A 27,217-nucleotide genomic window follows, 5' to 3' on the forward strand; every position below is an offset into this window, starting at 1 on the left:
TGTATATATATATATATATATATATATATATCACAAACTTTCCAATAGCAGTTCCCTCTGAGAACAGAAAAAAGATATGTGTGTCTAAGATAAAATCCTATATAAATGAAAATTATCTTGGACTAGAAGTATGAGTCTGGACTCTATTTCTCCCTCTGCCACTTATTATCCATGTTATTTTGGACAAGTCAGTTATCTCTGAATTTAGTTTCCTCATCTCTAAAATAGGGCTGATAACATCTGCTTTATCCACACCATAGGACTATTATAGAATCCAAGTATATATGAAAATGTTTTTTGAAAATACAAACCTATCATTGCATATGACACCATACATATCATATGCTGTGATACCAAATAATAATAATGACGAATAAACAAAGGGGATGGAAAAGATAAATGGTCTTGGAGTTAAAACTGCCTTCCTTGTCATGGCTCCAGTATCATAGCTAGGGAAGAGAGACAAACTTTTTCTCTTTGCATAGACATTCAGATTGGCATATGTCTTCTTCATCATAGTCTTCCATGAATTAGGTTCTCCCATGGAATCCCAATTGCATTATTTCCTTATTTTTCCTTAGTTGGCTGCAGTCAGAGTCCTGTTGCTATGATACTTCTTTTCTAGGACCCACTTTCCCCTACCACTGTATAAGCATTTCTGTTCCTAAGACCAATTAAATTCAAGAGAAAATAAGAAAGAACTGGGTAGTGGATAAAGTGGATAGGAGACAGCACATGTAACAATTAGATGAATGGAGCATAGCATTTGATCCAGTAAGATCTCTCCAGATTTATTACCAACATTCTAGTTCTGTCCCTTTTTATACCCACTTTTCTACCTAACTCTTGCAGTTGTTCCCCTCTAGGTCTTTTCCATCTCAGATTCAACCTTCATAAAAGGATCATCTTAATCATCTTACTCATTTTTAAAAATTATCAATGGCTCTTTAAGGTAAAATATAATTTTTGCTTTTATGGGGGAAGGGGTCAAGTAGGTTGCTCAGTGGTTAGAGAGTGAGGCCTTGAGATGGGAGGATCTGGATTCAAATATGACCTCAGAAACTCCCTAGCTATGGGACCCTGAGGAAATCACTTAACCCCAATTGCCTAGCCCTTATTTCTCTACTGATTCTAAGAGTAGGTAAGAGTTAAAAAATTTGAATTTATATTATTCCCCTTCACACATTCTATTTTCTAGACAAGCTACATTACTGGCCATTCCCCATATCTAATGTTGAATCTCCTTTCACTATATCTTTATGTGGACTTCCTCCTTATCATGGGCCTAATGCCTCCCAGAGTCTGTGTCCATTTAGGTTGATCTCAGGGAAAAGCCACTTATTGGGCTACAACTGAATCATAAATTATCTAAACATAGCATTTAGCCCCTATAAAGCTAGTATTCTACAAAGGAATTATATAGGCACCACTAAAAATTTCATAATTTAAAAAATACTTTCCAGGTATCCCCTTTTGTGGTAGGAGACATTCTGTATTAGCAAATCATAGTCATTAAAAAAAAAAACAACAACAACACTTATCAATTGTTTTCACTTAGTTTCTTTATAACTTACACTTCTTGAAAGCAATGCCGAACCCCACATGAGAACTTTCCTAAACTATCCCTTCCCCTATTGTTAGTTTGCCACTGAAGTTAACTTTTGTATATCTTCCCAACAGAATAAAAACTTTTTGAAGCCAGTAATTATCTATTTTTTCTTTGTATGTCTATCATATATTTCACTGAATGGCACGTTTTGGCTTTTAAGTACCACGTATTTGCTTATTGAAACAATGAATGAATAGTAGTATTTTACCTGTTTAAGAAGTTAGTATGAGACCTTCAATTACCTGAAAATTTGAATATAAAGCCCTTTGTACAAGTCCCCCCCCTTTTTTTCTTTTTAAAATTATGACATTCTCTGCTGATAGATTTGTTGGTGTTTGAGTTTTAAATCTCCTCCCTACCCACCACTATTAAATTTGTCGTGGGTTCAAAGATTTTGTCCTATGCCTTTGCTTGCCTCTGACATCTAGTAGCTATGCAGCCATGGGCAAGTTAATTAACCTCTCTAAATTTCTTCAACTGTAAAATGAGGGTAAATAATACTTACAGGGTGTATATCAAAGGGTTTTTCCAGAAATGTACAAATGTATTGTTGTTATTATCATTATTGTTATAGTTGTTATTTTTGAGAAACTGAGAGAAGAGAGGTCTTCATAGATTTTATCCATCAGAGGGCACTCTAGTGTTGAGCACATATAGGTGTATACATCCCACAGGTTTATACAGGAGGGGATAATTTTTTTTTTTGCTTTAACCCTAAACACATTAATCCAGTTTGTACCCAGTAAAAGCAGGGAGTTCAAAACTGTCAGAACCATAGCCTATGGGTAATATAATACCTTTGGGTTCTAGAGGTTTGCCTCTCTTATCCTGTGATTTTTTGCCTCAGGTCTACAGGCATTCTATAAATTGTAGAGCCTCAGAGCCTTGAAAGTCTAAACAGTAAGTGAATGTAAATGAATGGGTTCTCTCAGGAAATAAAAAGGCAGGCTCATTATTTTGTTTTTCAATCCAAAAAGGAACAGACTTTGTAATGGCAGTTTCTAGCAAGAATAAAAAAAATAATAATAGCTCTGTCTGAGTCAATTTTCTACAAGTGGTGGAATCGTATAGGCGCACACAATGTAAGAGAATATCGGCCTTTCTTAAACAGAATGACCTCTGGGGAACTTATCATGAATCTATCATCTCAGGGTCTTTTACTAACAGCATTAATTCAGTAAGTTCATCCCATGAGGGAGCAGGGTTGAGAGGTTTCTATATAGGTAATATATGTTCTACAGAATGCATTGTATGAGGACAGGTAAATATATGGAGCAATGTAAAAATGCTCTGTTTTAAATAATTCAAAATTGACCAATTTCCTCAATCTTTAAAATATTCTTAGGACACCAGAGCCTATGAATATATTTTTCTATCTTTGAAATATGTTGGAAGAGATTCATCCAATGGATGACTTTTCTACTGCTACATTTTATGAATACTATTCCTGTGGGCTACTCAGACATTTAATAGATAGTACTAGCAGTGTTTGCTGTCTTTAGTAAGCTTTTCTGATGTTTATCCAGTGGTCTTTATGCAGTGTCTTATTGGTACCTGCTGATTTCTTATAGGTAGAGATCTCAGGTCATTGGTATGATAATGATACTATGAAGATTTTGCATGCCAAACTAGGGGTGGGCAGGAATTAAACTGGTTTATTTTCTTCATACACACTGTATCTGTCAGATACCACCAAGTGATCTTGACTAAGTCACTTCAAAGGGAACTTAATGAAGTCAAGATCTTCCATTCCTAGGAAAAAAAGAGTTGTCTTTAATATAAAAGTAGAACCTTACTAAACCAATGTGTGACATATCCTGGAATTTTTAAAAAGAAGGTGACACTAATGGACCCTTATCACTTGAAGATGGGATTAACTCTCCCCTGCCTTCTTTTGAATTAATCAACCAAAGCTTGGGCACCCCTACTTAGCACCAGGTGGGGGATTTCAAACCACTTAGAGAGCACCACCCTTTCAACTCAATCAGTCAGAAACTTGTGAATCCTTTGTGAAGAGTTTACACCTTCATAGGACAAAAGGTGAAACCTACAAACACTTCCTCCCTGGGCAGTGCTAAGCACATTTAAAGACAATTGGTCCCCATAAAGTGGAGGAAGAGACAGGAAGAGACATGGAAAAAGCACTATAAAAGCCTTAAACATCCTATCCAAATAAACTTTCTCATTTGGACCTGGCTTTGGGAGAGCTCCAGACCTGAGTCTCTTGGACTGCTTCTGATAAGACTGCTCTTGGATTTTCCCCTTTGGACTACAACATGGGTGAGTGAAAAGAATGACTCCTTTCCTAGCTTCTGGAGAGATTAGTTTCTGGATAGGCCACATAATTATTCACCATCAGGTCTTCTGGCTTAAATGGCCATCCAAATGAGGGCCCTCTGGTAGAGGGCTAATTTGACCAGCTTAGTCGAGCCAGGCACCAGAAAAACATTTAGGGTGATAAGCTGGACTGTTCATTCTAGCCTCTTTCACATTTCTCTACTTAACTCTTTCCTCCTATTTTGTAAATAAAGCTGCTAAATTAAAAAGTCATTTTGACTTTAGTTATAATATCAGTAACCACATTCTCTTATATTTAGTCCAACCCCTTTATATCAAAAAATTTCTCTCAGGGGCTTTGTTTACTGAAGTACTAAAAACTTATATTCAGGTGATGTCACAGAGCCTCAGAACAGCATGATATACTCAAGGGTATCTTGCCCTTAACATAAAACATTCTCTAAGATCTTCAGAACTTTTAATAGACACCTCACACAGGAATATATTCATAATCTAAAGTGGATGGGGCAGCTAGGTGGCACAGTAGATAAAGGACTGGTCCTGGAGCCAGTAAGACTCATTATCTTGAGTTCAAATCTAACACTGATTAGCTGTGTAATCCTGAACAAATCATTCAGCCCTCTTTGCCTATGTTTATTTATTTATAAATGAGCTTGAGAAGGGATAGAAGAACCTTTTCCATTTCTTTGCCAAGAAAACCTCAAATGGTGTCAAAAAGAATCAGATGTAACCAAAATGACCAAGCAATGATAGCAAAAAAGTGGTTAGAAATATATTACTTGATTTAATTTGATATGAGGCAGAGATCACTTTTGAGTGAAATATTTGAATAAAGTCATGATATTACCAGACTCTAAACTCCAGACTTGCTCACAAAACTACTCAGTCTGTTCAGAGATCCCTTGACACTGGTAGGTACCACCACCAGTGACAAAAGATTTTAAAGTACTATGTATTATTTTTAAGAAAAAATAAGCCCTAATAGTTATCATGTTCATATAATTAAATGCTTTGTTCTACTGAACCATTCAGAGAGCTCTTTTTAACTCCTCTGTGTGATAAAGACACATTGATGTCCAGGATGACCACTTGAGCAGAGAGAGATAACCTTGGCTTTCATGGGAGACATGTGAAAGAATTGTTAATATGAATCAATGGAAATTCAGCCTTAGGCAGAGACCTAATAGAGGCTGAGACCTCAAAGGTTGTAGCAAGATGTTTCAAAATTCTTGTTCTAAGGGCCTTTAAAGGAATCCCTAATCTGAATAGTAATTCACCCAAGTGAAGCAGCAGTATCTTCCATGTCAATCTACCTGTATTTGAGTATGGTACAATCCATATGCACATGTCTTTACTCCTTAGACTGCATTTAGCTACATGGTTTCTATCTGATGGGAGCCCTAATCAAGCATGTAATGAGGTTCCAGACATCAGGAACAATAAGGGATATCATCTAGATGAATCTCACTGATAAGTCTCTTCTTAATTGATTCAAAACTTTGAACAAAAATTAGACTTAAGGTAGGTGGCAAGATATTCAGAGTGCAGTGAGACTGGTTGTGTGCTGCAAAGAGTATGAGATTCTTAAGAGCTGGGGAGGGCTATGAGCAATATAGAGTCAATTTAATGTTGTAGAAATGGAAAGTGAATCAGGACTCTAGTGAGAGGAGTAAAAAGAGAAAAGACAACATTAAAGGATATAGAAGAATAGAGTGCTGTATTACAAAGAAGAAACCAATGTGCTACAAAAGAATAAAATATCTGGACTAAGGTTTTCTTGACCATTTGCTACTACGTGAGTGTCTACATGTGTGTATATATGTGGGTATTTGACTTTCTCTTAACTACTCACAGACTGTATTCCTCATATTTAAAGTAAGAATTGAAATGGATGATCTCAAAGTTCCATTTCAATTCTTTCATCGCATAAGCGACCAAGATTAGAAGAGAAAGACTATTTCTCCTAAGTGATCAATTAGCCAAGAAACATTTAAGTGCACTCATAAAATTTTATTTAGTAATTACATAGGTAATGCAGTCTGGTTTTTTAAGATATAATTCCAATAAATTCCTATACATTCTTTCTTAGTCAACATTAGATTGATTCCATTCCATTCTATTCTTTTTAAAATAATTTTTATTTTTCAGAAAAGTTGTCATGATTACATGATTCATGTTCTTACTTTCCCCTTCACCCCCTGAGCTATCCCCCCCAACCATAGCCAATGCGCATTTTCCCTGTTTTTAACATTTGTCATTGATCAAGTCTTATTCCCAAATTGTTGATTGTTGCATTGGTGTGGTAGTTTCGGGTCTACATCCCCAATCATGTCCTCCTCAAACCATGTGTTCAAGCAGTTGCTTTTCTTCTGTGTTTCCTCTCCTGTAGTTCTTCCTCTGAATGTGGGTAGGGTTCTTTTCCATAAGTTCCTCAGAACTGTTATGGATCATTTCATTGCTGCTAACACAGAAGTCCATTACATTCTATTTCACCACAGTGTATTGGCTCTGTATACAATGTTCTTCTGGTTCTGATCCTTTCACTCTTCATCAATTCCTGGAGGTCTTTCCAGTTTACATGGAATTCGTCCAGTTTATTATTCCTTTTAGCACATAATATTCCATCACCAGCATAGACCACAGTTTGTTCAGCCATTCCCCAATAGAAGGGCATACCTTTGTTTTCCAGTTTTTTTGTCACCACAAAAATCGTGGCTATAAATATTTTCATACAAGTCTGTTTATCTATGATCTCTTTGGGGTACAGACCCAACAATGGTATGGCTGGATCAAAGGGCAGGCAATCTTTTATAGCCCTTTGAGTGTAGTTCCAAATTGCCATCCAGAATGTTTGGATCAGTTCACAACTCTACCAGCAATGCATTAATGTCCCAATATTGCCACATCCCCTCCAACATTCATTAATCTCCTCTTCTATCATTTTAGCCAATCTGCTAGGTGTGAAGTGATATTTCAGCATTGTTTTGATTTGCATTTCTCTAATCATTAGAGATTTAGAGCACTTTCTCATGTGTTTATTGATAGTTTTGATTTCTTTATCTGAAATTTGCCTATTCATGTTCCTTGCCTATTTATCAATTGGGGAATGGCTTGATTTTTTATACAATTGATTTAACTCCTTGTTTTTTTGAGTAATTAGACCCCTGTCAGAGTTTTTTGTTATGAAGATTTTTTTCCCAATTTGTTGTTTCCCTTCTGATTTTGGTTGCATTGTTTTTGTTTGTACAAAAGCTTTTTAATTTAGTATAATCAATCATCCCATTCACATTCAGAGTTATAATTATCAGTTGTGTATTCTCTAACATTTTGATATCCTCTCTTAGTTCTACCCCTTCTTCTTAGGCTATTTCATTTTAAACCACTAACCCTTGTCCCATCCCTTGATTTACTACCCTTTCTACCACCTCCCTTGTTATTCCCCTCTTTTTATTTTTAAGGTCTAATGAATTCCCTCTCCCTTCTCCTCTCCTCCTTTTCTTGATCTCCCCACTCCTCTGTTCCCCTTGATTTATCCCTTCTGACTATCTCAGTAGGGTTAGATAGAGTTCTATATCTCAATGGATATAACTACTCTTTCCTATCAGGGTTAATTCCACTGACAGTAAGGTTTAAATATTACCTCTTAATGCTCTCTTCCTCTCCTTCTTATAATAGTATTCATCCCCTCCCCTTCCCATGCCCTCTCATGCTCATGCTCATGCTCAGCTCGCATTTTAATAGAGCTATTTCACCCCCTTATAGCATGGAAATGCCCCAATCCCACCTACCTTCAATGCTGCGCCCTGTTGCGGGTTCCCTTCATTTATCTGGATTTGTTTTTATGTCCCCTTGAGGAGTCCTATATGTTTCATTTAGGAAAGGTTAAGTATCTGCTTTTTATTCTGCCACCATCTTAACCTGGGACCCCTTTTTCCATTGCATTCTATTCTTAAAACATTTGGTAAACTTCTTTTATGTCTAGTATGGAGGCAATATATTTTAATGTATAGAAGACTGGCCTTAGACTCAAGATGACCAGAGTTCAGATCTTGCATCTAACAAATAATAGATTTGTGGTCATAGACATCTTAATTAACTTATCAGTGTCCCAGGCTGTTTTCCTCAAACCGAAAGTTATAGATGTCTTGCCAATCTTCATCCATGTAGAGTTTCCACTGTGGGAGAGTGGAGAGCTACTTACATTGAAAGGAAAGACTGAAAAAACATGTTATATTTTTAGAGATTCTGTTTAATCTGTGGGTTAGATCTAGTGATCCTCTGATATTCCTTCCAACTCAGGAACATTTAATGTTTTCCTTCTTCTAATTTAATTAAGAATAAGCATATATGTGAATAATATGCTAATGGGGAACAAATAATATATAAATGGGACTCTAGAATGTGATGACTTACAAAAAGAATTAGAAATTTATTCATTAAAGCACATGGAATCACATATTCTTTAAAATGATTTCTGAGAGCACTAAATTAACCTTACTTGTGTAATTATTTGCAAAGTCAGCCCTAGAAATTGGCACAATAACTGGACAGACTCATATATGACATGATTTAAAGGGTGTTGAAATAGCTCATGCTTTCATATCATGAGAAGGATTACATACTATTTTTCCTACAATAATCTTGTGAAGTAGATGATAGAAGTATTATCTCCCTTATTTTACAAATGAGGAAACTGAAGTTTATTATAATGGTCCTGGTGATATGAGGAGCTGAAGCTGAGTATATGTGGGTGATACCTAAGTGTAACACTTAAGTTGTGATGGTGAAACAGAAAGGACCCACAAAAATATTTCTAGTGAATCTGCTAAACTCAACTTCAGAAGAACAGTGTCCCAGATTGACCAGCCAAATGAAGAATCTGTGATTAGAATTGTACAGATACTTCTAACTGACTAATCTGGCCTAGTAAGGATAACACTAGAGTTGACTATGGATTATATCTTGCTATGACTGATATTATTCTCCTTTCTTTCAGATGTCCCAGAGATATAACCACTAAGCCTTAAGACAAAGTTGACACAAAGTCTAGGTAAGTTCAAAGATTTAATGTTATCAGACTTAGGATGGAAGCAGGGTAATAACTGGGAAGGAGAGAGAAAGGAGATTCTTAATCTAAGCTAATGTTGATAAAGATGGTACTTGAGTTGAAGGTAATCAGGCTTGTCAGTTGTCAATTGACGATAGCCAGTTGCCAGCATGGCTGGGCCAGACAGGGTTCAACCCAAATCAAGTTGTTTGCTGAAAGACTATGTTGTTCCTTCTTGGAGTATAAATCAAGAACAGGTTGCTCAATATAAAGGTATCACAGGATCTGGAACTGTGAAATTGGTCAGTGCAGGTTACTGGTAACTCAAGTTGACCGATGGCCTAAGCTCACCACCACCACAATCTCCCACTATCCAAATATCTCAGACTGAGACCCTGTCCAAGTTCAAATCCTTCCTTATATACCTGAGCATCAACTGATTTGGCATAGGCCAGTGCCTGCCAGGTTCAATCCATTCCATGTTCTAATCAGGTAACTGTCCATCATGTTGTTTTTCCATATTGCTTTGCAAAATATCATTACAAGATCTAAAACATTAAATGTTTTACACGTAGTCACACAAACCCTAGTCTCTAGTTACCAAGAGCAGTATTTTTAACCGGTATTGCCTCTCCACATGCATATATTGACCTAGTCAGTGTCTTTTGATGGGCAAGAGTGGAATGGGAAAAATCTAATGCTCTTTGGGGTCACAGATGAAGTAAAAAACAGACGGATTATTTTCTTGAGTACCTTAGGTAGAAGTGCGGCTAAATCTGGACATTTGGGGTGTAAGTGGATGCCTATAATGGAATTGATAACATGAATTCTCTAATTGTAGTCCTTTTCACTTATATAGTGTGTCAAACTTCTCAGAGTATATTCAATTGATTATTTCATTTGATCCTTACCCTAACTTTACTAGATAAGTAGATAATTATCTATTATTATTAGACAAGTAGATAATTACTCTCATTTTACAGATTATAAAATTGAGACTCAATTTTCCTAAGCTAACACAGACTGTACATAGTGGATCTTGGGCCTACTAAAAAATGGCACCAAGGGTATGCAGAAGATAGAATGTTGAATTTGAAGGAAGGCTTGAGTTCAAACGTTATCTCAAGTATTAACAGTTCTACTACCCTGGAAAAGTTATTTAAATTTCTGGTCTTACTCTCCTCCTGAGTAAAATGGAGTATAATATTAAATAGTACCTTCCTCACATGGTTTTTTGTAAGGATCAAATGAGATTATACACACACACACACACACACACATACACAGATAGAGATAGATAAATAGATAGATAGAGAGAGAGAGAGAGAGAGAGAGAGAGAGAGAGAGAGAGAGAGAGAAAGATTGAGAGAGATTCAACTGAGTACCTTAGGAAGAAATGAGACTGCTTAGGACATTTGAGATAGGGAGTGGATTATTATAGTGGGGTAGATAAGATGATTTCCTTAATAAGAAGTTCTTTATACTTATATGGTATGTCAAAAACTTTGTGCATATATATATATATATATACATATATATATGTGTGTGTATACACATGTGTGTATACACATACCCATATATTTATACATGTTAAAATATTAAAGAATTTAAAGTGCTCTCTAATATGTCAGGTTTAAATATTCTGACATGGACTGCCACACAGCATGTGAGGAGAGAGAGTACAGCAGAAGGAAGAATTTCTGTGTTCCAAAGAGATGGCATCAGAAAGGAGGCTCTCCTGCTGCAACATTTTTTGCTTCGTGCCATATTTGTTGCTCAAAAGGCAATTACCTCCAGTTTTACCTAAGAATACACAATAGAAGTCAATGAATTTGCATTTAGGAATTCCCATCTGTCTGTCCCCTGACTTTAAATGAAGATGTGAGACACTAGAGCATATTCACAATCTGTAGTGATAAGGTAAGTAATGCCTGAAAGGCCCCTGAGGCAGCTCTGCAGACTGAAGAACTATCAAAAATCTATGGAAGATACTACCATTGCTCTGAAGGATCACAGCTTTGAGAAACAGAAATAATGGGACATCTGGAATAGCTCCTGACTGCCAACAGAGCTTTTGTCATGAAGCTGATGCCTGGAGCCAAGGAAAGCATAAGTCCCATAGTGTGACAGACACCTTAGTGGCAACAAAAGCTCCTCCAGTCATAATCAAATAAAGCGGGTTAGACAGCTATAGAATTTGGGCAGTATTAGATCAGTTAATAGCACAGTGAGATATCATGTTTGGTACTTCAGGGAGATATCAAATGCCATTGGCCTTATAGGTAGAAGCTGAGACGCCATCCCAATGATCATACAATGAAAGAGGACTTACTGCTAGGCCAGGCCAGTGGCCTGGGCCAAGCTTCTAAAAGCCCATGTCCTAGGCACTCAAAACACAGGCTCATTCAGCATCAAATTGATTGGACATGAGAGAAGTAGGTTGACTGACTAATTTATTCTTCAACTAATTGTTTTGACATTGTGGAAGATAAATGTCAAACAGGAGATTAAAAAACCAAAAAGAGCACACAAACCAAGACAGGCAATCAGGATTAATTGCTAAATTGAACTTTCCAGGTTTTTTTAGTAGCACCTTTAAAATATGGATTGCTGTGTATTGGATGAAAAGGGGGGGGGGAATTCTCTGTTATAAATACAGCTTTTTTTTGCATTAAACTTATTTTCTCTCATTGCTTAAGGTGTCATAGGCATTTGGCACTGTTTGAGCAACTCTATCAAGGATATTTTCTATTTTCCATGCAAATAAAACCTTGTTTGTTTCTATGGACATAATAAAAAGCCATATTTTCTTATTGAGTGGAAAGAATATTAGACTAATGATCAAAACACTCAGTTGGCTCAGGTTCTAGCTTTAGTCTCCTAATAACTGTGTGACTCAACATAAATTATTTTATTTCTCTGAACTTCTTCAACTTCTTTGTTTATGAAAAGGATACAATAATTAATACCTTGTATACCTCAAAAACTGTAAGAATAATTTGTATATAATAAACCATTTTATGAATATAAAGCAAAGAAATAGACTGTTTAACAAGAGAATAAATTTACCTTTATATAAGTGTTCTAAAACTTTAGTGCAAGATTATCTGCCAAAGTTCCTGAAGTCTGTTCTGGTTGTTATCACACTCATCTGTCCGTTTCATATAAAAAAATAGTATCTTTTTCCAAAAGGAATCTCTAACAGATATCATATATAGAAGTATATACATTTTGTGAAAGTGTTTTGTTATTATAAGAGAACATAGAAAGGCAAGCTATGATTATTAATTATTTAAATATTCATTGTTGAAAGGATACCTGAGTTGCAGCTTAGAGAGGGAAATTTGCAGGGGTGGAAGACTTGAGACATAATTCTTGATCTACTGCTTGAAAATAATGTTACCTTGGGCAAATCACCTGACCTTTCTGAGTCTTAGTTTTTTTATTTCTAAAAAGAGAATTGAAGTATTTACCCATATTTCTTGGAGAGAATATTGAGGTTCAAATAGGGAAATTACTTGCTCAAAATCACAGAGCTCAATGGATTGATTTTAAATGTTCTAAGCTCCATGTGATGTATTTTCCTATATCTGTCAGGCCAGAACATCTATACTCTATAAATGTTAAACATTAAGAATATGAGTGATTCAAACTAAAATCACATATTCAAAGACCTCACAGATCTTCAGTACAACCCTCCATTTTATAAAGGATGGAACAAAGACCTAGAGAGGATAAGTGACTTACTCAAAGTCACAAAAATAACAAATGAAAGATGATGAGTTTGAACACAGTTCCTCTGACCTGAAATATGCTGTATTGGCCAGGGAGTTCTTTTTAACCTGTACTTACATCTTAGAATTGATACTAAATAGAAGAACTATAGAAGATGCTAAGGTAGAAGAGTAATAAGGGCTAGGCAGTTAGGTTTAAATGAATTTCCAGGAGTCATAGAACTAGGAAACGTCTGCAGCTATATTTAAACCCAGAACTTCCTGTATCCAAGCCTCACTATCCACTGAGCCATCTACTTGCCTTTTCTGGCATTTATTTTAAAATAAATATTGGTGGCCACTGTAATAGCAACACTATACAACCCACTTTGCAGATGAGAAAATTGAGATCTAGAGAAAATATATAATTTATTCAAGGTCAAATCTGTTATCAGTTCTTCAACTCCTTGGCATCATTCCCATCCATACCTGTAATTATTTTCTCCAGTTTAGGGAAAGAATGATCTTGGTAGTTCAACACAGTGGAGCACTTCATATGCAGCAAAGAGATTACTGATCAATTTTGACTTAGCTACCAGATAAGTCTACTTAAGCAGTTGGATATAGCCATGACCAAAAAAAAAAACCCCAAAACTCAGTGACCTTTCAATCTATTATTCACATGCCTAAGGATATCATTTCTGAAGCGTTCAAATGACATAGATGTTAATAATTACAATAATTATGATGATGATGGTAGTGATGATGATATTGATGAAAGCACTATTCATAGTATTTGTATAATGACAAACATCAGTTCTAGTCTTCCCATAGTCCTTTCCAGTATTCAATATCAGTTAAGAAATCAGAGAAGCTTCATAGGATGTTTATTTCAGAGGGACTTGGACTCTCTTTGTGAGAAATAATAACTAAGGGAAGCCTAAGGACCTCTAGCACTGCCTACCCCCAGAACGAAGCAAATATACTATTTTAAATAATTCTCCCAGAAAGTATGATGTCACTTATATCTCCTTCATCTGAAAGGGACAAACAGCCCTCAAGTTTATGAGCAAGATCTGTTGAGAGTAAGGGAAAGGAAAAAGAAAGGAGGGGGGGGGGAAAGAGAGAGAGCAGGGAAGAAGAAGGAGAGAGAGGAAAATGGAGGGAAAGAAGGAGGTAGATAGAAAGGCTGAGAAATAAAGAGATAGAAGAAATGGAGAGAGAAAAAGAGAAGAGGGAGGGAAGAAAATGAAGGGAGGGAAGGAGAGGGAGAAAGAGAGAGAAATGAGGAAGGAAGAGGAGAAAGGTACCTATTAACAACATGGTAAAGGGCCAAAAAATTAAAAGGCCTGATTAATTCGTGTCCCTCAATCCACTTAATCAAGTTTTGGACTGTCATTGTCAGAAAAGAATATTTCCATGGAGCTATAATGTATTCTGTGTCATATGAGAGTTGAGGTTTCACTTCTGACACTTGCTAACTATAGGACCTGAGGTAAGTCACTTAACTTTCCTTAACTTCTATTGTCCTATCTATAAAGGGAGAGATTTGAACTTCTGAGGCCTCACTAAACTTTAACCCTATCGACCTTTATCCTATAGTATGTTCTTTAAAGATGATATAGCAATTTCTGACTAATCCTAGTGTTTTTCCTTGACTGTGGAAAAACAATTCCACTTCTTTTAGCCCATATAGTGCTTTCTTTCTAATGAACTGCTGGCAGAGCTTGAGGAGGATGAGAAAAATCTAAGCCCCCTCCTCAAACAGACACCCCAAAACAATATCAGCCAAAAACACATGGAAAACTTGATTCTCTTGATGCCTTCTTCTATTTTCTTCACTGACTAAGCAAAGTCTAAATTGGTGTTAAGTAATGGATATTTCCCACCTTGCTGGTAATGTCATAAATCTGAGAGGTCAAGAGTGCCTAAAAACCCAAAAGGAGGTGATTTGTACAACAGAAAAATTTCTAAAAGAGAAAATGAACATCCAAAAGATTAGCCTGAATCTCAAAAGAATAAAGTCTTCCCTGTTTTGTCAGGACATCTGAACCTTGTGAGCTGCTCAGATATCATAGTTTAGGGTCAATGAGAAGAATCTACTTGACATTCCTAATAAGCATCTTTACTCTGTGTGTGTGTGTGTGTGTGTGTGTGTGTGTGTGTGTGTGTGTGTGTGATGGGGAAGTATAATAAGCTTGAGAGATTATTGTTTTATTATTTTGTTAATATATTTTGGGGCTATTTGGGTTTAGAACATTCTTCCTGTGGAACACAAAGTGGGTTAAATAAAAAAGCACTTGTTCTATACCTAATAACCCATATTGTACACTGAATACATTTACTAGAAAAGGAAGATCCTAGATAGAAGACAAAACTAATTTTGTTTTAAAGATTTCTATGGAATGACTATGAAGCTGGAGGTTCAAGGATGTAATGAGCCAGACGAACAAAAAATCAAGTCTGAAATAATTCTTGAGAATTAAAATCTCCCAGAATGAATTCGAGTCTGTGGAAGTCTTTACTGAGGGTGACTCCTGGGGCACAGGTCACAACATATATATATATATATTCATAATACTGACATGACAGATTTGGTTGTAAAGAAAAGTACTTAAAAATACTACAAAGATGTAAATATGTTTTAGATTAGATTAAGCATTTGTTAATCCCTTACTATGTGTCAGACACTGCTAAGTACTAAGAACAAAAAGTAAACTAAAAGAAAAATATCCCTTGCCTTTAAAGAACTTACATTCTAATGGGGAGAAAATAAACAAAAAGTGGGAAAAATAACAATTTGGATTTGGAAAATTAGTCATAGTTAGAAGTTGGTCCATAATAGAGATGAGCATAGCTTATTTTCCTCAAATGGAGGTTTTGAGGAGGAACTCATCAATTGGACCATGAGATCACCAAGGTGGAGGTCTTGTCAAAATGAAAAGATCACTGGGTTAGAGGTAGAAAAGTAGTTCAGCAAATGAAACTAAGAAGAAGTGGTCAAAAATGGATCCATAATAAAATACTATCACAGAAACCTATAGAAAAGGTGTCAAAAAGTGGGTGATAAATGGTATCAAAGGCTTCAGAGTATTCAAGAAGGAAGAAGATTGATAAAAGTTCATTAGATTTAGTAAGTAGTAAGAGGCCATGGTTTACTTTGGAGAAAGTAGTTTCAATTGAATGGTCAGGTTGGAAATCAAACTGAAAAGTTAAAATGAGAACTAGAGGAAAGGAATTGGAGTTATTGATTACAGATAACCTTATTAAGGAGTTTGGCTGCAGAGTGGAGAAGAAACATGGGATAATAGCTAATGGGAAAGGATGGGTGAACCAAATGAGGATTTAGGGATATGGGAAAGATATGGCCATATTTATAGATTGTAGAAAGGCAGCCAGTATATAGATTGAAGAAAAATGAAAGAATACGGTTGATGGGGAGGGCTAATATGAAAAATATAGGATAGAATGAGATTTTTGTTCATGTAGAAAAGTTTGGTAAAGAAGAGAGCTTCCCCTTCATGTGTGACACAGTGGCAGAAGGCATCTGAGTGTTAGTTGAAGAGGGAAAAGGGTGAGTTCTTGTTGAAGAATCTCAAATTTATCAGTAAAATATGATGTGAAGTTTTTAGCTGAGGGAATGGGGAGTAAGAATTAAAGGTTTGTGGAGGGATATAAGAGTTTTGAAGATATATTGTGATAAATAGGAGACTTAGTTAATTAGGAAGGTGTAAAGGATTGCCTTGCAGCAGTGAGATTCCAATTAAAGTTAGATAACATTAATTTGTATTATAAATCATCACAGTTTTATGTTTTTTCTCTTTCGGCAGCATGCATGTAGGGGTGTATATAGCAGAGGAAATGCATGTTCCTAACCTGACACTTGGTGGGGACAGATCAGTGCTCTGATAGGGGAGTGAGGGACTGAAGAGAACAGGAATGTGCAGAGGTAAAATGGTTCAGCAAGAAGACAAAATGGAGAAGGGAGAACATAGCTAATGCAGTACCTATGTATTGAAAATTTCATCCTAGAGACTAAAAACAAACCCTGAAATGAAGAGGAGTATTTGTTTCAGTAAGTTCAAATATATAATTTTTCCCTTGACTTTCTTACAAAATCTTACTATTTCCACCATCAATCTCTCTCTCCCTCTCAGCAGGTAGCAGTGTTCAATTACTAGTTAAGTTACATCCATGGATGTGAAAATGTGATGCGGATTATACTATTTAGGTTCATATTTTACCTAGAACAGAATAACTAACTATTAGATCTGTCACTCAGAATGCTATTTTATCTACTTCTACTTGATTAAACAGTACAGAGAAATACAGATACCTATAGCCCAGTAAGTAAGCAAGATTTTAAAACAAACTGAGTCAAATGGGCAATCTAATTGCAGTTCCCAGGGCTACCAGTAAAGAACCTTCTTTGATCCTAATAATTTTCTAAGAGTGAGTTGCCTGTGTTCTCCCTCCATATAAAAGTATACCTTAGGTTCTCCCTCCATATATTTTGACTAAGGCAGCTAAGTGGAATGATGAATAGCACAAAGGACTCAGAGTCAGAAACATCTGAGTTTGACTATTATCTCAGCTACTTTATTAGGTATAAGACACTGAGCAGAACTCTTAACCTTCTTGGATCTTTGTTTTCTCATTCAGTACCATGAAAGAGTTGATTAAATGATCTCTGAAGTCTCTTACATCTCTAGGGTTATAATCTGGTAGAGTCATAAGTACCACCATTTGTGATGATCTGGAGTTGGAATCATAGATCTAGGTCTAGAAAGGATTGCAAAAGGAATTGAGGAATTTGAGGAAATTGAGGGTGAGAGAGGTTAAAAGACTTGCTTAAAATCATGTTGGTAATTTCAGAGGTGATATTTGAAACTATATCCTCTGACATGAAAGTCAATGCTCTTTCCACTGCAATCTCTTCCTTCCTCTTCAATGAAGCTCCTCCTAAAATGATCATATTAATTTCAATTAAACAAATACTTATTAAAGAATGCAATAGGATGTTAAAACCAGTGGAACTATGCATCAGCCATGGGGGGAGCTCAAGCATGAATTATGTAACCATATTAACTTTTCTAAAAAATAAATAATAATAAATGTTTAAAAAAAAGAATGCGGGGGCAGCTGGGTAGCTCAGTGGAGTGAGAGTCAGGCCTAGAGACAGGAGGTCCTAGGTTCAAATCCGGCCTCAGCCACTTCCCAGCTGTGTGACCCTGGGCAAGTCACTTGACCCCCATTGCCCACCCTTACCACTCTTCCACCTATGAGACAATACACCGAAGTACAAGGGTTTAAAAAAAAAAGAATGCTATAGGCCAGTGAGGGGTAAACTTTTAAAGAGGGGGCCAAAGGAAAGGAAATACTCATCTGTCAGTCTGTTTCTAAGGCAAATCTTTCAAAGTTTCATTGTATTGTATTCTACTCATTGTATTCATCAGATTATAAATAATGTCCCACTGCTAGTTAGAACATTTCAGGGGGCCACATTTGGCCTGCAGGCTGTAGTTTGCCAATCACTGATATAGGTAAAATATCATTTCAGGTGCTATAGATTCAATGACGAAAATGAAATTGATTCCATCCAGAGGTAACTTATGCACTTTGATGGGATATTATATAAATTATTATAATAATATATGTATATATGCATCCATGTATAGTAATATAGCATGCATATAATTTACTATATATTTAATGTATACATATTTTATTAAACAAATCAATCAACCTATTTATCTATCTATTTATCTGTCTCTCTATCTCTATACAGACAAAAAATGTAAAATAGAATTAAGAAGAAGAGAACATTAACAATTGAAAGAGGTGGCACTTAACCTAAAACTCAAAGGAGGAAAAAATTGTTTCTGAAATGGGAGAAAGAAGGAAAGAAGTTTCAAGCACTGTGCAGTGCTTTCAAAATATTATAACAATGAAAGCAATAATGAAAATGACTTGGGATCATATTTATATGATTCCATACATTATTAAAATTTATGAAAATTGGAGATAGACATAAAATTAGAAGAATAATTTAATATTCCATATTGATTTGAGTATCAATATGTGAAGAATAGCAAAATAAAATGAGAGGAAAGGTAAGTTGGATTTTTATGTGTTGGTGTCTGTGTAAGATTTAAATTAATATCAATAACTCCAGGTTCTTTGTTTTCCATAGAATTTCATTAATAATCACTAAAGACAGAGAAAACAGATTAAAGCCTTTTCTAACCTAACTCTGGCCATGTGATCCTCCACATTCCTGGCTGACTCAACCATGGTGCTCCACTACCAACTCTAAGAGAATAAAGAGAGAGAGGGAGGTGGGGTCACATGCAAACTTCATCCTACATACACACGCAATGTTTTCACTCAGCATGAGCACTCAAATGAGATGCTGGGTAAGAGAGCCTGGGGGAGCAAATTCTATCCACATAATTGTCAATACAAGGCAAAGCAGTTTATACCCAGAGACAATAGGGAGTCACTGAGGAGTTTAAACAGGGAGATTTTTGTGTTGGAATTGTGTTGGAATTTGTGTTGGAAAAGCGTATTGTGTTGGAAGCTCTGTGTAGCATGAATTGAAGAGGAAGACTTGAAGCCTGTGAGACCAATCAAGTCAAGTTAATAAGAATTTTTTTGAGCATCAGAGAGCACTGGGCATATAAAGAAAGACAAACAGAATCCCTATTCTCAAAGAGTTTATAGTCATATTACCTACCAGATATGCAAATAGCTATGTACCAGGTATATGGTCATCAAGGCCTGAATTACCATAATATTCAATAAACAGAAAAAAAGTTAACTGATATGATGTATTAAGCTAAGAGATGTATTGTGTATGTATATAATGTTGAGATTTTGCCTAATATCAACCTAGGATCATAAGAAATGACAGTAGAAAAGCTCTAAAGTTTTCTAGAGTTTCAAGTCCTGCTTCTGTCATGATTTGGATTGTTTTGTGAAACTGAAAAAGTCACATAAACCTCTGATCCTTGGTTTTTTCATTTGCATAAATGGGAAAATAATACTTTTCCTATAATAGGTTTGTTGTGGTTTCAAATAAGGAAAAAATAGGAATCACCTCACAGCTGTTATTATTATTATTATTATTATTGTTATTATTATTGTTATTATTGTTATTATCTGAGATTTGTTGGTCTGGGTTCTTATTCTTTTTGTCTTATTTTTTCCATGAAGAGAGATGCCTAAAGATAAGTGTGATTAGTTTTGAACACGTGTTATGATACAATATGTATTTCCATGATCATCATGCTATGAAATAGGACACATATCACTTATACTAGAAAAGAGTTCCTAGAGGAAATAAAGTGAAGAATGCTATGCTTCAATCCACATTCAGATTCTATCAGTCCTTTTATGGTGTTAGGTAGCCTGTTTTGTGATAAGTCCCTTGGAGTTGTCCTGGATCCTTGCATTGATGATAAAGTTGTCATTCACAGTTGATTGTTGTGTATTAATATTGTTGTTGGATACAGTAGTTTCCTGGTACTGCTCACTTCACTTTGTATCACTTTGTTTAAGTCTCTCCATGGTTTTTGAATTCTTCTTTTAAAAATGTGGAAGAAATAGTGACAGGCATCAAAAAGAAGACTGAACGGAAAGGATAATGGTGTATTCAGTCACCCATTTACAGAAGAGGTCAATAAAAATAATATGAAATAATATGAAATGAAAATGTTCAAAATCTGGGTAAAAAATGAGCTTTGTTTTTAAGGGTTTCTGCCTGCATAGGCATAAAGAAGGAAAAGAAGGAATTGAAAGTTGGCAGTAAGAATTCTGGGAAGATGGTGGCTTAGATGGAGCAAATCTTAAGACATCCACACCCTTTCCATAGTGAGATAGAAGACAAAGTGATTTGAGAAGAAAGAGGACCAAATCTAATAATAGGATAGAGCAGGGGGAATCCTACACCTGGACAGCTCAAGAGGTACACCAAGAAAAAGGCTCAAATCCTTGAACTGTTGGGTCTGACAGTAAAGAAGGGGAATCACAGGACCCCTCCCTCATGGGCGATGCAGAGTCTCCATCAGCCCCAGAAATTTCCAGGCAGGGTGCACCAGCCAGAGAGAGAGCCTTGCTGGTGCCAGACTCAGGGAGTTGAACACAGGTACCAGTGAGAGGTGCCTAAAGGAGAAAGACAGAGAAACACAGCAAAAACACTCTGAATTTGGTGGCTTAGATGGAACAAAATTTTAGACCTACAGAGATAGAGAATAAAGCTCTTTAAGAGGAAAGAAAACCAGGTCTAACAGCAGGACAAAATAGGGGAACCCTACTGCTGGACAGCTCAGGGAAAACACTCCATCTTCCCCCACCCTTTTGTTTTTCTCTTGAGGATTTAGCCTCAGGGCACATTAAGCACTACAGACTAATCCAGTCCAGTCTTAATCCCATCAATTGGACAGACAAGAAGTCTTCAGAGGGCAGGGAAACTCCAACACCCTGCCCCCATAGTCTGCAGAGAATGTAACTACAAACCTCCATTGCCAACTGGGAGAAGATCTTTCATCAAAGCTCATTAAATCCATTTGCTTAAACTACCAGAACAGAGAAGGGAAAAATATGGTTAACAACAGAAAAAGAAAAAAGAAATGAAAATTATAGCTTCTTTCCAGGAAGCAAAAAAAGAGGAAGTGAAATAGAAAAAGATCAGGAAGCTCCAATAAATTGGACACAAGCTTTGGAAGATCTCAAAATTAAATTAACTCAAAAATTTCAGGAACTCAAAAAACAATTAAGAGAGACTAAAGAGAATTTGAAAAAGGAAATACATGAACAAAGATAAGAAAATAAAGTCTTAGACTCTGGAAAGAGGGCAGCTTAGATGGAGCAAATCTTAAAGCTTCAATACCCTTTCCATACCAAGATAGAAAACAATGGGCTTTGAGAAGAAAAAGGACCAAATCTAACAACAGAACAGAGCAGGGGGATCCTACTACTGGACAGCTCAAAAGGTACACCAAGAAAAAGGCTTTTATTCTTGAACTGTTGGGTCTGATGGTATAGAAGGGGAATCCTAGGACCCTTCCTCCACAGGCTGTGCAGAGTCTCCAGTGGTCCCTGAAATCTCTAGGCAGGCGGGCTCACCAGCCCGGAGAGAGGGCCTTGCTGGATCCAGACTAGGAGAATTCAACACAGGCACCTGAGAGGTGGCTAGAGGAGAAAGCCAGAGAAAAACAACAAAATCTCTCAGAATATGGTGGCTAAAATGCAGCCAAACTACATACCTACAGACTTTACCACACCGAAATAGAGAACAGAGCCATTCAAGAGGAAAGAAAATCTGTTCTAACAACAAGACAGAGCATGGGGACCCTACTGCTGGACCCCTCAGTGAAAACACTCTATCTGGTCTCCCCCCCCCCTCTTTTCTCTCATTTTTAGCCTCAGGGCACATTAAGCACTACATACTAATCCAGGCTAAATACCATCAATTGGACAGACAAGAAGTCTTCAGAGGGCAGAGAAACTCCAACACCCATCCCCCATAGACTGCAGAGAACATAACTACAAACCTTCATTCCCAGCGGGGGAAAGATAATCACCAAAGTTCATTAAATCCATCTGCTTAAACTAGCAGAACAGAAAAGGAACAAATATGAGTAAACAACAGAAAAAGAGAAAAGAAATTACAATTGCTATCTTCTTTCCAGGAAGCGAAAAAACAACAAATGAAATAGAAGATCAAGAAGCTCCAGCAAACTGGACATAGGCTTTGGAAGTTCTCAAAATTCAATTAACTCAAGAACTTCAAGAACTCAAAAAGCAATCAAGAGAGTCTAAAGAAAATTTGAAAAAAAATGAAATAAAACAAGAAAATAGAGTCTTAAAATCCAAAATTGACCAGCTCAAAAATGAAGCAAAGAAGGTAAAAGATGATCTACAAAGAAAATCAGACCAGAAGGAGAAGGATGAAAAATAAGCCAGGGATGAAAATCATTCTTTAAAAAATAGAACACACACTTCCAGTTAAGATGGCGGCAGAATAAGGAGCAGCACTGCTTGATCTCTCCTAACTGAAGCATACAGGACTCCTCAAGAGGACATAAAAATGAATCCAGACGAATGAAGGGACCCCACAACAGGGTGCAGCATTGAAGGCACATGGAATTGGGGCATTTCTACTCTATAAAGGGGTGAAACAGTTCTCTCTAAAACACAAAAGGAAGAAGCCCCTCCCCCATCCCCACAACACGTACAGCTCAGAGGCCAGCACACAAGAGTGAAAGCAGGTTTGGGGCACCCATTAAGTCACTGGCAGCTCCAGGGCTTGTTCCTGAGAGGAGCAAGACTTAGGACCCCAAGAGGCTAAAGAATGCGCACAGACTTTCCTGAGCATCTGCACGGGTGAAGGCAGTGCCCTAGGCATTCACAAGGATCTCGAGCGCAGGCTTGGACTGTGAGTGAGGACCCTGTGCAGACTGGAGCACCCAGTGGGACCACAGCAGTGTAAGCAGCTCTCTGAGACTGTTGAAGGAGCCTTGGGCAGAGGGGCAGACCAGGGATGACCAGGAGGCTCAACTCCCAGAACAATGGTACCTGAGACATTGGGAGCCTAGACAGACCCTGAGTGTGAGGATAAAGCTGAGAAGGCGCTGGGTTAACAACAATAGCAAGCCAAAATCGGTAACCCCAGAAGAGAAAGATTATCAAGAAGAACTCTGGAACACTCGACAAATTTTACACAGAGAAAATCCAGACAACAGAGGGGAACAAGCAAGAAATCATATCCAAACCTTCCCAAAATAATGAAAACTGGTCACAAGCTATTGAAGAGTTCAAATCTGAGATGATGAAAAAGATGGAAGAGATCTGGCAAGAAAACAACAGTTTAAAAGGCAGAATTTCACAATTGGAAAGTGAGGCATGTCAACTTAAGACCAGAAATGACCAGATTGAAAAGGAAAACCAAAAGATTATAACAGAAAACCAATCCCTAAAGGCTAGAATTGAGCAATTAGAAACTAATGATCTCTCAAGACAGCAAGAACAAATAAAACAAAGTCAAAAGACTGATAAAATAGAAGGAAACATGAAATATCTCAATGAGAAAGTAACAGATCAAGAAAACAGGGCTGGACGAGACAATTTGAGAATTATTGGTTTTCCAGAAAAAGCAGAAATTAATAGAAATTTGGACTCCATACTAAAAGAAATTATTCAGCAAAATTGCCCTGAAGTTCTACAACAAGAAGGCAATATAGACATTGAAAGGATCCATAGATCACCCTCTACACTAGACCCAGAAAGGACAACCCCCAGGAATATAACAGCCAAATTCAAGAGCTTCCAAGTAAAAGAAAAAATCTTACAAGAAGCCAGAAAGAGACAATTCAAATATCAAGGAGCACCAATCAGAATCATACAGGATCTGTCAGCCTCCACGCTAAAAGACCGCAAGGCTTGGAATATGATATTCAGAAAGGCAAGAGAGCTGGGCCTTCAAACACGGATCAACTACCCATCAAAACTGACTAAATACTTCCAGGGGAAACTATTGGCATTCAAGAAAATTGAAGATTTCCAAGTATTTGCACAGAAAAGACAAGGGCTAAATGGAAAGTTTGATATCCAACCACAAAAATCAATAGAAACATGAAAAGGTAAATAAGAAACAGAGGGGAAAGAAAGAAAACCCATAATTTTTTTAAATTTGACTCTTTAAGGGCTTCAATAAGATCTAATTATCTGTATTCCTATGTGGAGAAATGCTATGTGTAATTCTCTGTAGTGAAATCTATTCACTATTGTAGAATTCACTATCATAGCAATCAGAAGAATAATTCATAGGGAGAGGACGGAATACCAAATGGTCTAAGATGACATTGGGGGTGGGAAAAAGGGTGGTGAATAGGAGGGGACACCAAGAAAACTTGAGTGAATGAGAAAAATATGATACTCTATTACACACAAAGAGGGCATGGGAAGGGGAGGGGACAAATACTATTATAAGAAGGAGAGAAAGAGAGCATTAAGAGGTAATATTTAAACCTTACTCTCAGTGTAATCAACCCGGAGAGGGAAGAGTAGCTATATTATCCATTTGGGATAAAAAAAACTCTATCTAACCCTACTGAGAAAGTCAGAAGGGATAAACCAAGGAGAGCAGAGGAGTGGGGAGGTCAAAAAGGGAGGGGATAAGACGGGGGGACGGAATTCATTAAGCCTTTAAAAATAAAAATAGGGGAATAATAAGGGAGGGGGTAGAAAGGGAAGTTAATCAAGGGAGGGGATAAGGGATACCGGCTCAAAGCAAACCACTAGTTTAAAAGAAAATAGTGTAAGAAGAAGGGGTGGGACTAAGGGAAGATACAAAAATGTCAGTGAATGCACAACTGAAAATTATAACTCTGAATGTGAATGGGATGAACTCACTCATAAAATGAAAGCAAATAGCAGAGTGGATCAGAAACCAAAATCCTATCATATGTTGTCTATAAGAAACACATATGAGGCGGGTGGACATACACAAGTTTAAGGTTCAGGGCTTAAGCAAAATCTTTTGGGCATCAAATGAGAAAAAGAAGGCAGGAGTGGCTATTATGATTTCTGACAAAGCCAAAGTAAAATAGATATAATTAAAAAAGACAGGGAAGGTCATTACATCCTGATTAAAGGCAGTATAAACAATGAGAAAATAACACTGCTTAATATATATGCACCAAGTAGCATAGCATCCAAATTCATAAAGGAGAAACTGGCAGAGCTCAAGAAGGAAACAGACAGTAAAACCATAATAGTGGGAGATCTAAGTATTCCTCTTTCATATCCAGATAAATCAAACCAAAAAATAAATAAGAAAGAGGTAAGAGAGGTGAATGAAGTCCTAGAAAAATTAGACTTAATTGATATGTGGAGAAAAATAAATAGGGACAAAAAGGAATACACCTTCTTTTCAGCTGCACATGGTACATTCACAAAGATTGACCCTGTAATAGGGCATAGAATCATTGCAAACAAATGCAAAAGAGCAGATATAATAAATGTAACCTTCTCAGATCATAATGCAATAAGAATAATAATTAGTGAGGGCACCTGGACAGGCAAATCAAAAACTAATTGGAAATTATATAATATGATTCTCCAAAATCAGTTAGTCAATGAAGAAATCATAGAAACAATCAACAATTTCATTGAAGAGAATGACAATGATGAGACATCCTACCAAACTCTGTGGGATTAAGCCAAGGCAGTACTCAGGGGGAAATTTATATCCTTGAGTGCATATATTAACAAATTAGGGAGAGCATAGATTAATAGATTAATGAATTGGGGATGCAACGTAAAAAATTAGAAAGGGAGTAAATTAAACATCCCCAGATGAAAACTAAATAGTAGAATAGTAGAATAGTAATTTCTGCTTTTTCAGGAAGACCAATGATTTTCAGATTGTCTCTTCTAGACCTGTTTTCTTGATCTGTCACTTTCTCATTGAGATATTTCATGTTTCCTTCTATTTTATCAGTCTTTTGACTTTGTTTTATTTGTTCTTGCTGTCTTGAGAGATCATTAGCTTCTAATTGCTCAATTCTAGCCTTTAGGGACTGGTTTTCCTTTTCAATCTGGTCATTTCTGGTGTTCTATTTGCTCATCAGTTCATTTGATTTCTGAGCCTCACTTTCCAATTGCAAAATTCTGCCTTTTAAACTGTTATTTTCTTGTCAGATCTCTTCCATCTTTCTCATCATCTCTGATTTGAATTCTTCAATAGCTTCTGACCAGTTTTCATTATTTTGGGAATGTTTGGATATGATTACTTTTTGTTTTCCTCTGCTGTTTGCTCTGTTGTCTGTATTTTCTCTGTGTCAAAGTTGTTGAGTGTTACAGATTTCTTCTTGATGGTCTTTCTCTTCTGGGCTCCCGATTTTGGCTTGCCATTTTTAGCCCTGCACCTTCTCAGCTTTATCCACACACTCAGTGTCAGTCTGCATTCTCCAGGCTCCCAAGGTCTCAGGTCTCATTGTTCTTGGTGTCAGTCCTCATTGTGGTCCCCCCACCTGCCCCTCTTCCCGAGGCTCATTCAACAGTCTCAGGGAGTTGCTTCCACAGCTGTGCTCCCTTTTGCACAGGGTCACCACTAGAGGTCCAAGCCTGCCCTCAGGATCCTTTTCCGTTACTAAGTCAATGCCTTCACCCACGCCTGCTCTCAAGTTCTGTGTTCAAAATCTGTGTGAGTTCTTTAGTCTCTTGGGGTCCTAAGTCTTGCTGCTATCAGGAACAGGCCCTGGAGCTGCCAATGGTAGTTGGTGCAGAGTGTTCACCAAAAGAGTGCTATAGGGCTATTGATGGGAAGATTTTGAGGGATCTAGCTTCCTAATTTATCTAATTTTTCAAACTTCAGTCATTTCTACATTGTAAAAAGAAAACAAATGCTGTAAGCAACCTCTAATTATTCATCTGTCTGCAAAGTTGTACTTTAGCTTTTTTCACTACATATGAGTCCTTGTTAATGAGATGAGTCAAGCAGGAGTTAACAAATATATATATATATATATATATATATATATATAT

Source organism: Gracilinanus agilis, chromosome 2 (assembly GCF_016433145.1).
Source record: "Gracilinanus agilis isolate LMUSP501 chromosome 2, AgileGrace, whole genome shotgun sequence".
NCBI classification, from domain to species: domain Eukaryota; kingdom Metazoa; phylum Chordata; class Mammalia; order Didelphimorphia; family Didelphidae; genus Gracilinanus; species Gracilinanus agilis.